The sequence below is a fragment of the Mirounga angustirostris genome, unplaced genomic scaffold (genome assembly GCF_029215605.1).
Source record: "Mirounga angustirostris isolate CCGP_5_RB_7025 unplaced genomic scaffold, mMirAng1.0.hap1 SCAF_7, whole genome shotgun sequence".
Taxonomy (NCBI): domain Eukaryota; kingdom Metazoa; phylum Chordata; class Mammalia; order Carnivora; family Phocidae; genus Mirounga; species Mirounga angustirostris.
In genome coordinates, this window is record NW_026991715.1 from 84,040,353 (window position 1) to 84,054,747 (window position 14,395).

Genomic DNA, 14,395 nt, shown 5'->3' on the forward strand with positions numbered 1-14,395 from the left:
AGGTGCCTGCTGAAGCTAAGAAAAGTCTAGAAGGCAAAGTAGAAAAGGGAGATGGTATCAGTTGCAACCTCGAGGCTGTGGTGCTGGCTATAGTTTATCTTACACATCTTACTGTAATAAGTTTCCCCAGGAAAAGAGATCAACTGGAATCCTAGAGGAGTCATTGCCAGATAAGGTGTACCTATTATGGGAGGCTAATGGATCTGAATAGCACAAGTGGTGGACTCTAGCATCCCCTTTCACAACTGAGGCACTCATTTCCCACCTGCCGCTTGTATTGGCTGATGACAACTTGAGTCCCTCCTCAGGGATGCCCCTCAGCTGCAGGAAGCTGCTTCATCCAAGGTCACACCCACACTAACCTACCAGTCAATGAGCAGGTACAAAAAGCCAGGACCCCTTTCCTCAGTCCAAGACATCTCAAAAGAGTCATCTTAGCTTGAGAGCTCCACGTGAGTTTAGCTGATAGTTCTGTTAAAACTGCATTGCAATTCAACTTCACCCACTACACAATCCAGCTTCACTCTTGCCATTAAAAGTGTCATTCCCAAGACCACTCCCAATAAACCAGCAGCACACAAATCTCTATTGCAGAACCAGCTCCCCATTGAGCTTGAATTATAATAAATGGCTAATTTTTTGGTTTGGGGCACAGTTCAATCTATTATAAAGTCTTCTGTACCTTTACAGCACTATATAAATGAAAGTTCTGGTATCCCCAGTTAGGTAAGTTTGAATACCTTGTACTTTTGGTATTGTAAACAAGACCAGTTACTGAGCCTTTTGGTTCATTATTCTAAATAAGTCTAAAGCTATTTATACAGTAACAAAATATTATACACCTGCAAGAACTCCAAAGAATATGGTATATTCTGTCTGGATCACAATCTAACATGTTTTAGAAAGAACTTATCATGTATCGTGTACTCTTGTGAATATTTGCCAGAATAGAATCTGTTGTATTTTTGCCCATCTTTCTTTAGTTATCTTGGATTCAGTTCTTGGAATACCCTTTATTACAGAAAAAAATCTTGTCTTCTATAATTTCCTACTACTATGTTATAAACATTTCTTAAAATATATCTTTAAAATGTGTCTTACCATATAATGCCCCATCAATAGAGAACCATATCTTCATTCAACTACTATTAAAGATAAGAATTCAGAGATCAGACATGATCGTTTTCCAGGATCAACTTGCTAGATAATTCTGAGTCTCAATAACCTTAGTTTCTTCATTTTAAATATACCACATTTCCAAAAGTGACATTAAACTAACATTTTTATGTTATCAGTTTGCTTTATGTTGTTTCTGTGACTAATAGAATCTCTATTTAAAGGTGTCATGGGCTTTTCTCAAGACTATCATGGTCAAAACAGAAGACTTGACTTCTCTCTGCTGCCAAAAAAGTTATTCTTTCCCAATCTCAGAAAGTAGCATCAACCCACATTGTTGATTAAATCAAATTGTATTTGATTCTTTTTTCCCCATTCCAGAAACACAGTCCATAAGCAAGTTCTGACACTTCTATCTCCAAAACATCCTGAATCTGTCCAGTACTACCTATCATCACTGCTCTCACCCTTGTCAAACTACCATCATCTCTATCATCCAATAACCTCTAAGCTGGTCTCCCCACCTCCATTCCTGACCCCTTTGGGACAGACATAACTATCAAAAAATGTTTTTTATTTTATTTTTTTAAATATTTTATTTATTTATTTGAGAGAGAATGAGAGCATGAGCAGGGGGAGAGGCAGATGGAGAGGGAGAGGCAGACTCCCCACTGAGCAGGGAGCCCAACATGGGACTGGATCCCAGGACTCCAGGATCATGACCTGAGCGGAAGGCAGATGCTTAACTGACTGAGCCACCCAGGCGCCCCCCCAAAAAAGGTTTTTTAATGTAAAGCAAAGCACACTGTGATTCTGTTTATTCCCCCAATGTTCCCCACTGATCATAGAATAAAATAAAAACTCTTTACCGTAGCCTACAAGCCCCTCTACCATCACTACCCTTCCTACTATCCTGAGCTCATATCATATCATTTCCTTCTCAGTCTCTAGCTCCAGACTCGTTGGCTTTAGTTGTCATTGTAGCTGTTGTTCAAATTTACCAATTTCCTTTCCACCTTGGAATTTCTGCTCTGTTCTCTTCATGAAACGCTCTACCCATGATTACATATTGCTTGCTGCATCTCATCTTCAGGATCTTAGCTCAACCATAACCTTCCCAGAAGTTTCCTCGACCAAAGTAGACTGCTCCTCTTCCCAGACACTTGTTAACAGATTATCCTGTTTTAGAGTTTGTGGCCTTATCGCTATCTTTTATTTTAATTTTATATTTAATGTTTCTCCCTTACTATTTCCTAAAAACAGGGACCTTATCTGACTTTTTGCATATTTTTACCAAACTTAGACAGTACTTGGTGCTCCATAGGTATTTGCTGAATGATGTACAAATGGTAGGAATAAATAATAATAAATATTTTATATCTTAGCATATTTATGCACATATGTATGAATATATATTTCTGTATAACTGTATTTTAGTTATATATAAAATAATATAATTATATATCTAACATTTATAATATATAGTTATATATATTTTATAAGTAGCTATACCTAAATGTATTTAATATATTGTACTATATTATCATATTATTATTATGTATCTATATTATAGGTGTTATATATTTATAATATGTATTTTATAAATAGTTATATAGAGATTAATACATTATATTTTTAAAATAACATACATAGGCATATGTTATATGTGGCAGTATATAGGACAAGCAGTTTAATCTCATAGAGAGCATGAGCTTTAGAGCTAATAAAATATGCATTAAATTAAAGGTGTAGCCATCAAAAGTACAAAATATATACTTCTGTGTTCTTTTCTTATAAATGGCAAGGGGTTATGCTCCAAACCATATTTTCCAAATTCTAAGACAAACGTATTTTCTCCTATTTTAAGTTTCTATACGTATTATAATCCATGGGTTTGCCTAATGAAATAAGATTTATTTTACTCCTGATATTACAGTAATGGTGTACCTTTTCATCATTCATATCTTGGAATTGAGGGAATAATAATAAGAGTTCAGTAAATATTGTTGACTTGAATGCAAGAATGAAGCCCCTACTTTATAAACAACTGGCCACACACATGGAACAAATAACCAGAATCATGGTAAAGTCAGTGATCACAGAACAGCCTTCTCTTGTGTTGATCTAACTAATTCTGACAGGAAGACAGGGAACTGAACCCTCTGACTCTGAACTCATTAATGCCAAGCTCCAACCAACCAATATAAATGATAGTTGGGTCAGAAAGCGAGAAATAAATGTGAATGCAGCTTCAATATTACAAATGAAATCTCACTAAATTGTGAAGAAAATTAAGACTTTCAAATAGTAGTTGCTTTCTTCTGTGAATGTTTGCCATAACCTTATCAATATCTCTGAGATTTTCCATATATACGTCATGTATTTTGTTTTATTTTTCTTTAAGTTAGAGAAACCAGTGGTACTTAATTTTCATATTTAGACAATGTTAACACCGAAAAAGTGTAGAGTGAATTCACATTCACACCTCTTCTGCGGCTATTAGTCAGGTGAAGAACATTTATTTAAGCAGTGAGATTTAATAATTTCTATGGTCCTCTTACCTGTGATCTGAGCACACTTCAACCCCTAAAAAATCAATCAAAGTCCCTTGGTGTCCTGAGAAGAAATCAGAAATAGCATTCTTTATTTCTCTATCCCCATCGTTCTGAGTGGCCAGTAGGAAAGAGGAACAGGTAGGTCTTTCAGGTGAATGTAGAATAGAAACAAACTCCATTATGTATCACTTTTACAACACGTATGTTCCCTATACCTTAGGATAGTAACTGGGTTTTGCCTTGCATGCTTACTCTTGATTGGCATCATCATCCTGAAACACTGGCTTGAGAGGAATGTCCAAGGTCCAGCTAGGCTGAGGAAGAAGGAGTCCTAGCATTAATTAACAAATTGTAACTATTTACAGAGACTGTAGTCACCAGAACTGGGAAATTCCACACACAAGTAAACCCAATATTTAACCATGGTGTTATGTGCTTACAGATGTGGAGGAAATGATAAAATTAGAAAAGCTTACTCTCTAATTCCTGTGGTTAACATAATTCAAAAAAAGGATACTTTTAACAATTTTCTCAACATTAGTTTTTGAGTGCCAACAATGAGCCACATATTGTTTTAGGTGCTAGGGACTGGTCAGTAAACAAAACAGTAAAATCCAGCCCTTATGGAGCTTATATTCTAATGAAAAAATAAAAAATAAAATGATCAAATATTTATATAGTGTTCATTATATACCAGACTCTGTTCTAAGTGAATTTTTTAACTTATTAGCTCATTTAATTTTCACAAGAACACTACACCATGGATGCTATTGATTCCTAAAATCATTCAGCAATTAGATGGTAGAACTGAGGGGTTTTTTTTAAGATTTTATTTACTTGTCAGAGAGAGAGGGTGAGAGAGCACAAGCAGGGGAAGCGGCAGGCTGAGGGAGAAGCAGACTCCCCGCTGAGCAGGGAGCCTGATGTGGGACTTCAGCCCAGGCCCCTGGGATCATGACCTGAGCCAAAGGCAGACGCTTAACCAGTTGAGCCACCCAGGCGTTCCAGAGAATGAAATCTTGCCATTTTCTTTTTCTTTATTTTTTTTAATATTTTTATTTATTTGACACAGAGAGAGAAACACAAGCAAGGGAGTGGCAGGCATAGGGAGTAGAACTGTTTCTAACACAAGTTTTCTAGCTCCAGAGCCTGCATATTAACCACTACTCTATATTGCCTCTTCTACACTACACTGCTTCTCATTCTTTTAGCTACTAGGCTTACAGTGGTGAAGAAGCCAGAAGTTCCTGTAGTCACATAACTCACATTCTGGAGGAGGGAGACAGACCATAAACAAATAATGAAATTATTTCTGATAGTGACTAGAGCTGTGGATAAGCCAGAGTGCCAAAAAGGAGGGCAATATCATATAGTACAATCAGGAAACAGCTCTCTAAGGAGCTAAGAATGGAATGATAGTACCCCACGGAAGATATTTGGACCAGAGGGAGCAACAAGTGCAAAGGTCCTGAGGCAAGGGATTGGAAGGGATCAGCTTAGCATATCTTTGTAAGGCCGGTGTGCCAGATGCAGAGTGAGAATGGGGACGAACCAAATGAGATCAGATCAGAGACAAGGGCCATGGCCAAATCATAGAGAGCCTTGTGGGTCATAATAAGGGTGAGGATTTTATTCTCAGAGCAATGAGAAGCCATTAGAGGGTTTAAACCAACAGAGTTACAACATCATTTAGGTTTCTTAAAGATTCTAGGTAAAATAAAAAAGGAAATATAGAAATCTCTAATCCATGATATTTGGCATTTGTCTTAATTTGCTCATCAATTAATTTTCATTTTCTAATGATTGCATCTTCTAAAATAAGCCTAAAAGTGGGTGGGTTGTTATCATCCTACCCACACATTTCCGGCATATGCTCATTAGCAGAAATGCTCCACCATAGAACTTGAGAGCAATTGCTATAAGTCCTAAGAAGAATTATAAACAGAACCAGTTCCAAAAGTGGAGGCAGAAAGAATGAAGAAGGACAAAACTACATCACATTTAATACCAAGGCAGTCCTTAAAGAAGCATGAGGATCTGAAGGCCCACCTCGTTTCCTTCCAGGGGCCCTTTCCTCGGTTGTGATCACTGTCGTTGTCCTGAGGTTTTTAGTTTCTGGTCTTCAACTGATGTGCTGAAATGACATTTCACTAGCTCTTTGTCGGGTGATACTCAGTAGAGTCAAGAACCAGAAGTACACAGACACTGGCCAATTGGAACAGGTACTGCCCACAGCACTGGAGAGGCCCTCTGCTCTGCCAGTAATTGCCTTGACTTGCTGTATCATGGAGAGGTCTAGGTAGGGGTCCTAGGTCTAGGGGAAGATGGCCTGGGCTTGTTGGTGAGAAGGCTACTCAGGACAGTGGCTACTAACCAACAGAAGTAAGTCAGTATTTTAACAACTTCTACAGCCATACTGCTATTACTGTCTGCATTGCCCTCTCTCCCAAGTCCTGGGTTAGCATTAACAGCACTCTGAACTGGGTGTGTCCAGCAGAAACAGGCAGGAACTGGTTTCACATAAAGTTATGTCAGTTCTCCCCTTCTAATACTTGCGCTATTCACACAAGAACAATCGAATGTATTGGCTGGAAAATTCCCCTCACTGTGAGAGAACAAACTGATTCCCACAATACATTTTTGCTGGAGTAGCTAGCTAGGCCAAACCAGCTCTCCTAGGAAAATACCACCCACCTCAGTCTAGTCAGCCTTGAACCAGACTGTTGTCCTCATGCAGACACCAAGTCATATAGTACAATAGAGGATAGTTTGCCAGTGAAAGTTGGTTGGCCAACAATTAAGTAATAAAGGCATTTTATCTGGCATCCTCACAGTTATTATTCTTGAAGACTAAGCAACACACATCTACCTTGGATGTCACGTGAGAAGAACATTTCTTTCTCTCAAGGAGTTTTATAAATACCTACACCCCAGTTTGAAATAATCAGTAACAAAATTTCTGGTAAAAGTCAAAGACATCTCTCCATCTTTAAAATCCTTAAGCCATATAACTTTTCAAGTGTCCTTAAGTGATTATAATTCATATAAATAATCATATCAAAATATAGTGGAACATTTAGAGTGTAGAACACAAAGTAAACTATTGCATTAAGAGATGATTCTCATGGTGTTTTTGGACAAATTTTTGCTGGAAGTGCCTCATAGATCAATGCAATATCTAGCTTTGTAATGTCTTCAAATATATTTCAATATGTTGCTAGTGTTTCTCCCTTTCAGGGAAGAACTAGGAAAGCCAGTCACATTGGCCTAATTTTAAGGTTTCTGTAACATTTTCCAGCTATCTAATATTTTTACATTAAGGCTTCTTCTTCTTAAGGAAAAGTAATAATCGTAAAACCCCTTTGTTTTTAGAATAGTGTGGGAAATTTGGCACTATATACTCTTTCCTTGTATTCATTTTATTTTATTTTATTTTATTTTAAGATTTTATTTATTTATTTGAGAGAGAGAGAATGAGAGACAGAGAGCATGAGAGGGAGGAGGGTCAGAGGGAGAAGCAGACTCCCCGCCAAGCAGGGAGCCCGATGCGGGACTCGATCCCGGGACTCCAGGATCATGACCCGAGCCGAAAGCAGTCGCTTAACCAACTGAGCCACACAGGCACCCCTGTATTCATTTTATTTTATGTAAATGTAATTGTAGACACTTTTTAAAATTATAGTTTATAAAGTCTTTAGTAACCAAAGTGAGTTTCTAAGATTGTAGTCACAAAAATATATGTCTACAGCTTTTGTTTTTATTTAAATCATAGTTATTCCTTTTTAGCTATCAAGCCCAGTTTTTAATTCAATTTAAGTATCTGCTTCCTATTACATAACATTATAAGACAAATTTAAGGATGAAAACACATTAAAAGATCAAAACCAATTTTAATGCTTAAACCACTTGAAAAATGGATTTTAAACATTTCTATTTATCATATTAAAATGAAAAGAACAACAAATTTTAGTTGCTTCTTAGACAAGAAGCAGTCATCTAAATTAGCCTTTCAGTTCTGTGCCTAGCTTGAATCCAAATTTTTCAATAAAAAAGAATAAAGGTGGTCATAGACCTACTCGTTACTTCATCTAAACAACCGAAAGCACTAGCTTAGCTGCCTTAACGGAGTTTTATTTATAATAACTCAAGGTACATCATCTCCTTGTACTTACCCAGAATAAAATCTGTGCTTCCATTCTATTTTTTTTAAGATTTAATTTATTTATTTGTCAGAGAGAGAGAGAGCACGAGCACAAGCAAAGGGAGCGGCAGGCAGAGGGAGAGGGAGAAGCAGACTCCCTGCTGAGCAGGGAACCGGACGTGGGGCTCAATGCCAGGACCCTGGGATCATGACCTGAGATGAAGGCAGACGCTTAACCAACTGAGCCACCCGGGCATCCCTCTGTGCTTCCATTCTATACAATCTTCTTATAATTAGTTCAAGTCCTAATTATAGCAAGGGCATTTTAGGCAATTGTTTAAGATGCTTTGGCCTTTAATGGGTGTCCAGTACTTGCTTCACCAACATCCAGCCTCCCTTCTTCAACGACCCTAAACTTCATTTGGGCTTCCACCCTTCCTTCTATCTCAATCTCTAAACCACTGTAAGTCACTCAGCACATCATCCATTCCTGGTCACAGGGATAGGTTGAAGGATAGAATGTGACCAAAACTGCTCTATCGTGCAACTTAGATCTGGTGTGGGAGCTGCCTGATAAAGTTCTTTTTCTGCTGGGTTTATCTTGAAATGACGAAGACTCTGAAATCCATGAAGCTCTTTGGCCACAGCCAGAACTGAGAAAGAAGGCAGCAGAGAAGAGGCAAAGCTAAGAGAGGGAGAGAAACCACTGATATTATTTGGCCACTAAATTCAGCCATTTCCCTTTGCTTAAGCTGGTTTCAGTTGGATTATGTCCCACTTACGATAGAAAATGACCTACCTGACACATATCTGTTTAAACCACTTCACATTACTGACTAATCAAATGATTATTAACCCGTAAGCTCAACAAGATTCACAAGTGTGAGATTCAAGAGTAAAAAAAAAATTTTTTCGACAGTTTCAATAAAAAATCCATTGTTTCTAAAGCTGACGGCCTTAGGCTCACAATCAACATATGAAGGTTATTTCTTCTCCCATTGCTCTCTTCCCATTCAGCGAAGCCACACAGCGGTGCTAAAACCCACAAAAATGATTGGTGCTACCATATCTGGGATACCATAAGCTCAGCGTTAACTAGGCCCACAATATTGCTGTAATTTTTTAAAGCAATCTTTTATTATTATTTCTTAATCACTCACCACAGTGACTATTTTCAACATTTTTTTTTACTCTCCTCAGGTCACCACTACACCCTCATCTTTGTCCAATCCTATGTGAACTTTCTCAGGTTCCATTCTCCACTCCCCACCACCTCTATACCTCCAAACTCCATAGCTACCCTATACAGACTCTGTGTGTGTGTGTGTGGTGGTGTGTGTGTGTGTGTGTGTGTGTGTGTGTGTAGGTATGCTATGTTACATATAGAAACTAACATCCTGTTCTTCTGGAACCAATTTCATTGTCTTCTAAATAGTATATGTTCCAAGCATTCGCTTGGGAGACTTGATGCCAGAGTTTATGGTAATCATCATCCTTAGTTTACATTTATTGAATGTTTACTACATAACAAGCACTATCCTAGTTGCTTCACATTTATTTTATTAATTTGTATAATCTTCTTAACAATCTGGGAAGTAAATACTATCATCCTTATTTTACAGACAATTAAACAGAGGCACTGAGAGATCCAGATCACACCTTAGTAGGTCATAGAGCTGACATTCTATCCAAATCAGCCTCACTCTGGTCCTGTGCTCATAATTGCTATGTCATAGTGCCTCTTAAAGGCTCCATGAAGACACTGTCCAAAAATGAATTCTTACATTTGTATATATAACATTACAGTGTATAAATGGCTTTTATATTAAAATGCCCTATTAAATTAATGGTTAAGTTACTATTATTCTTGTTTTACAAATGCAGAAAAAATTCAAAGATTAATGGGCTTATTTACCAAGGTCATTAAACTAATGAGTGGTGAATCCACATCTCCTTCCATGCAAAGAAAATTTAGATCAGAAAATCGTTTTCCCATGGGCTCATTCTGTGGAGATAAATGTTTGAAACTTTGATGAAAATAGCTGGTGAAACTGATTCTCTGTAACTTTATACCATAAATGGCATCCTCTGGGCTATCTGAGGGACATCAGCATTAATGGTCAATTAATATCATTATTTATTTTATTTTTATTCTTCAAATTGGTACTCTGGCCTCTGCTGAAATTGTGTCCTTCCTTAAACACACTTTGATTTTCAAAATCATTACTGCTGAGTCGGACTCCATACCTGGGTGGGTGAGAATATGAGGAGATTACAGCACAGCGAAGTAAAGACAGAAGGAGATTTCACCAATTCTTTAACTCAGCTCTATCTTTTCTTTGTCAAATCACAGGTAATAGAGAAATAAACCCAGGCTTGGCTTTTTTTTTTTTTTTTTTAACTGGGAAAACAAAGGTCTGGCTTTACACAACTCTTGATTCTACAAAGATTCACACCCTCACCAAACAAGCAAAACAAAATACCCCTTGTTATGGGTTGAATTATGTCCCCCAGAGAGATATGTGGAAACCCTAACAACCCCCAGAACCTCAGAATATGACCTACCTGGAAGTAGAATGGTTGCAGATGTAATTAGTCAGGTTAAGGTGAGGTCATACTGGAGTAGGGTGGGCCCTTAATCTAATACCACTGCTATTCTTATAAGAAGAGAAGGAGGACAAATAGAAGGAAGATGACCATGTGAAGACCAAAGCAGAGATTGGAGTGATGTGGCCACAAGCGAAGGAACACCTGGGCCTCCAAAGAGTGAGCAGAAGCAAGGTAGGATCTTCTCCTGGAGACTATAGAGAGCATAGGCCTACCATCACCTTGATTTTGGACTTTGGCTTCCAGAACTGTGAAAGAACAAATTTCTATTGTTTAAAGCCCCCACTTTGTGGTACTTCATTATGGCAGCCCTAGGAACGTATCACACTTTTTTTTTGTCTTCACATTCCTCCTTTTATTTCCATATTCAAAATATTTTCAGAGTATATAAATATATATATAATAAATACATAAGATGTATTATATAACATGTTAAAAATATTCTAAGTATTTCATAAAACATAGAGTATAAGATTTCAAGAAGAAGCTTTGGATTCAGGCATAGAGAAAAACAATGAGAATTTGGAGAAATGGTTATTTATAATTTCACTTTTGACAAGGAATTAATAGAAGCATAAATCTCAGAGCACCTGGGTAGCTCAGTCTTTAAACGTCTGCCTTCAGTTCAGGTCATGATCCCAGGGTCCTGGGATGGAGCCCCGTGTCGGGCTCCCTGCTCCGTCGGAAGTCTGCTTCTCCCTCTCCCATTCCCCCTGCTTGAGTTCCCTCTCTCTCTGTGTCTCTCTCTGTCAAATAAATAAATAAAAATCTTTAATTAAAAAAAAAGAAGCATAAATCTCCATTTAAACTCACACAACGGGGGGCACCTGGGTGGCTCAGTCAGTTAAGCGTCTGCCTTCGGCTCAGGTCATGATCCCAGGGATCTGGGATTGAGCCCCGCATTGGGAATACCTGCTCAATGGGGAGCCTGCTTCTCCATCTCCCTCTGCCATTCCCCTGCTTGTGCTCTCTGGCTCTATCTCTCTGTCAAATAAATAAATAAAAATATATTTTTTTAATTTTTTTAAAAATTGAAAATAAACAAATTCACATAACTGCATATTTTATTTAATTGGTGGGAGCCAATGACAGTATTCAAGACAAAGTCCTAGATAAAATTACTTTAATGACTTTGAAAGACCCCACTCTTTTCCCTAGAACTATTTCTACTTTATTCCTGCTGTGGGTTTTTTTTCCCTGTACAATTAGGTTCCTTCAGAATAGCCAACCTTTTTTTTTTTTTTTTTTGATTTATTTACTTATTTTAGAGAGAGAGAGAGAAAGAGAGCATGAGCAGGAGGGGCAGACGGAGAGGGAGAGAAATTCCGAAGCAGACTCTGGGCTGCGTGCTAAGCCAGATGTGGGGCTTGATCTCAGGACCCTGAGATCATGATCTGAGCTGAAACCAAGAGTCAAGCACTTAACCGGCTGTGCCAACCAGGCACCCCAGAATAGCCAACCTTTACAAATAGACACTCTTTGCATTCTTGATTTCAACTGCTTGATCTGTTGAACAATGCCCTTTAAGCTCTAAGCCAGACTGATTTCTAGCACCATTATTCAGCTTCCAGTATCTTGACTCCCACCCCTCTTTGCTCACCCATCTTTCTTCAGCCTGTGGGACAAACAGCCCAAACTTGATATGATCATTAGACTCTGAGTGTACGAGAGACATATGGGCATCATAACAAGCAGTTGTCTAAGTTGAAATTGGTCTATGAGAGTGCTACATCTTGGCCTCACTGCTTTTATTTTTTTTTTTACCTACACAATATGGGAGAACTATTCTATGAATACACTGCATTCCCTCCTGCTATAGCAAGCAAGATGCCAAACATCCTTCTTTATGTTAGCCAAACAGTTGAATTTTCTCTGTCGATAAAACAAATAAAGGCTTTAAGCATTGGACTCATCAGTTCATAAAAATCAAAAGGGGTTGCTTGGTCTCATTTACATCAAAATTGGTAACATCTGGTAGGCATCCTCTAATGTTTTAAAGACATTTTCAAATAATACCGTTCAACAGATTTAAGTATGTTATGTGTATTTTGGAGCTAACTCTTGCTGGCAAGGTTATCAAAATGTAGTTCTGCTTAGAAACTGGACTTTCCACAGGTAGAATAAACATTTTCTGGCTAATTCAAATCCACCCTGCTCCGTGGTTACATTAGCTAGGCAAATAGCAAGATTTGGAAACTATATTGGCCCTCTCTTCAAGTGCTATAGCTGCCCATGACTTTGCTAAAGCACACAGTGCTTTCTGAGTGGATGAGAATGTAAGCTGGACTCTCATAACAGAACAATTGTGCCTCACTCCCGTCTATGGGTTTCTGGTTCAGAATGGTATCCTGAAATTGACTGTGATCCAGCACTTAGGAACGGCCTGCTTAAAGCATCTGAAATTTGAGAGAGACAGCCCACGGGATTTGAAAGCACTTCCTTTTCCAGATTCCCCCAGCTCTATGCCTGTATTAAGCCAGATCTTCAACAAGTAGAATACTTACACTTTATTATCTGAGCCCCCTTAGGAATGCCTTCATTGAGTAATGGCTTAATATCATATCCTCAGCTTTCAAAGAGAACTGAATCCAGAAGGGTCAATTTGAACAATGTTTCTCTAAGATGAAGCTAGAGTTGAAGACATTGTTTACTTTATTATTAAAGTCCCCATACAAGGATCCACATAAAAAATTCTCTTTGAATTTACATCCTAAGTTTTTTCTCCATGTATAGGCTTGCTTGTGGATTAGACAATGAAAGTTAGGTAATGAACTTATTTCCCTCTTGCCTTAGATACCAAAAAATTTCAAATCAATTCAGTTCAGTGACCAACTAAAGAATTTGTTTATCTACTATGCCCAGTGATATAGCACCTCTGTTCTATATTTGTTTTATATAGCTGTTCATATTTGTCTTATCACATGTTATGATTCTGTTTTACAAGGGTCTTCAAAATATTTTGGATATAGGATGGTAATCAATCTCAAAAACTAGAATGCCTCTCTCTCTATTTTTTATTTCCTTAAAAAAGGAGTTCAGAAGATCCTCTGGGGGACTACAAGTAATAGTCTTCCCTGAAAGTACAGTGATAATGGAAGAACAAAAATTATCCCACTACTGTATTATACAGCCAAGTAGCAATGACAACACTCAGTACCATGCCCTTTTTTTTTTTTTAATCTGTTTTTTTGGTCTTGGTAATTCCCAGAAGTATACAAAATTCAAAAAGAAACTGAAGATAAATTCATGCTTTTTGTTCTCTTCCATAGAGCATTAATAGCTTTTGGAATTGAAATTGTTTTATTAATTTGATTAGGTTGAAGGAAAATCCAAGGCTTTTATGAATAATTCAAGTTTCTGTCAGATCCTAGAAAGCTTTATGGAAAGTACTGTTATACCACAAAAATGCCCTCACAGTAGACCATACATTTAATTTTCAATAACATTGATTTATAGTTTTATAAAGAAAAATAATAAATATAATGAATTACCTCCATATTTCCTGATCTCAGTCACTATAAAATAACTGCTGTAGTTTTACATTTCCAGTGTGAAATATTAAATGCATAAATCAAAACAAAATTATTTTTCATCTTAGAGAGACTGGTTCCTGAGACTGACAAATTCATTTTATTTTAAAATTAATGTTTTAAGAAAAAAATCTTCATTGAATCCCTACCAGCTTTAAAAAGAAAAAAAAAAAAAGAGCTTACAATTTACTATTTTGCCTATGATATCTTCCACCACAGGCACTGTGTGTAAAAAATTATTAAAGTCCCTAAAACTCCAAAATTATCAGGAGCCACATTATACTTCCTTACATGAATCATTTTCCTTTCCCACTTCCTTTCTCAGGGCTTTTCCTTTTTCCACAATTGTCTTACCCTAAGTTGCCACCCAAAGATAAGCGTCATGCACAATTCTCTAATGCCGCCAGCCTGGCACTTTTGTAACTCACATACTCCTTTACAGCTAC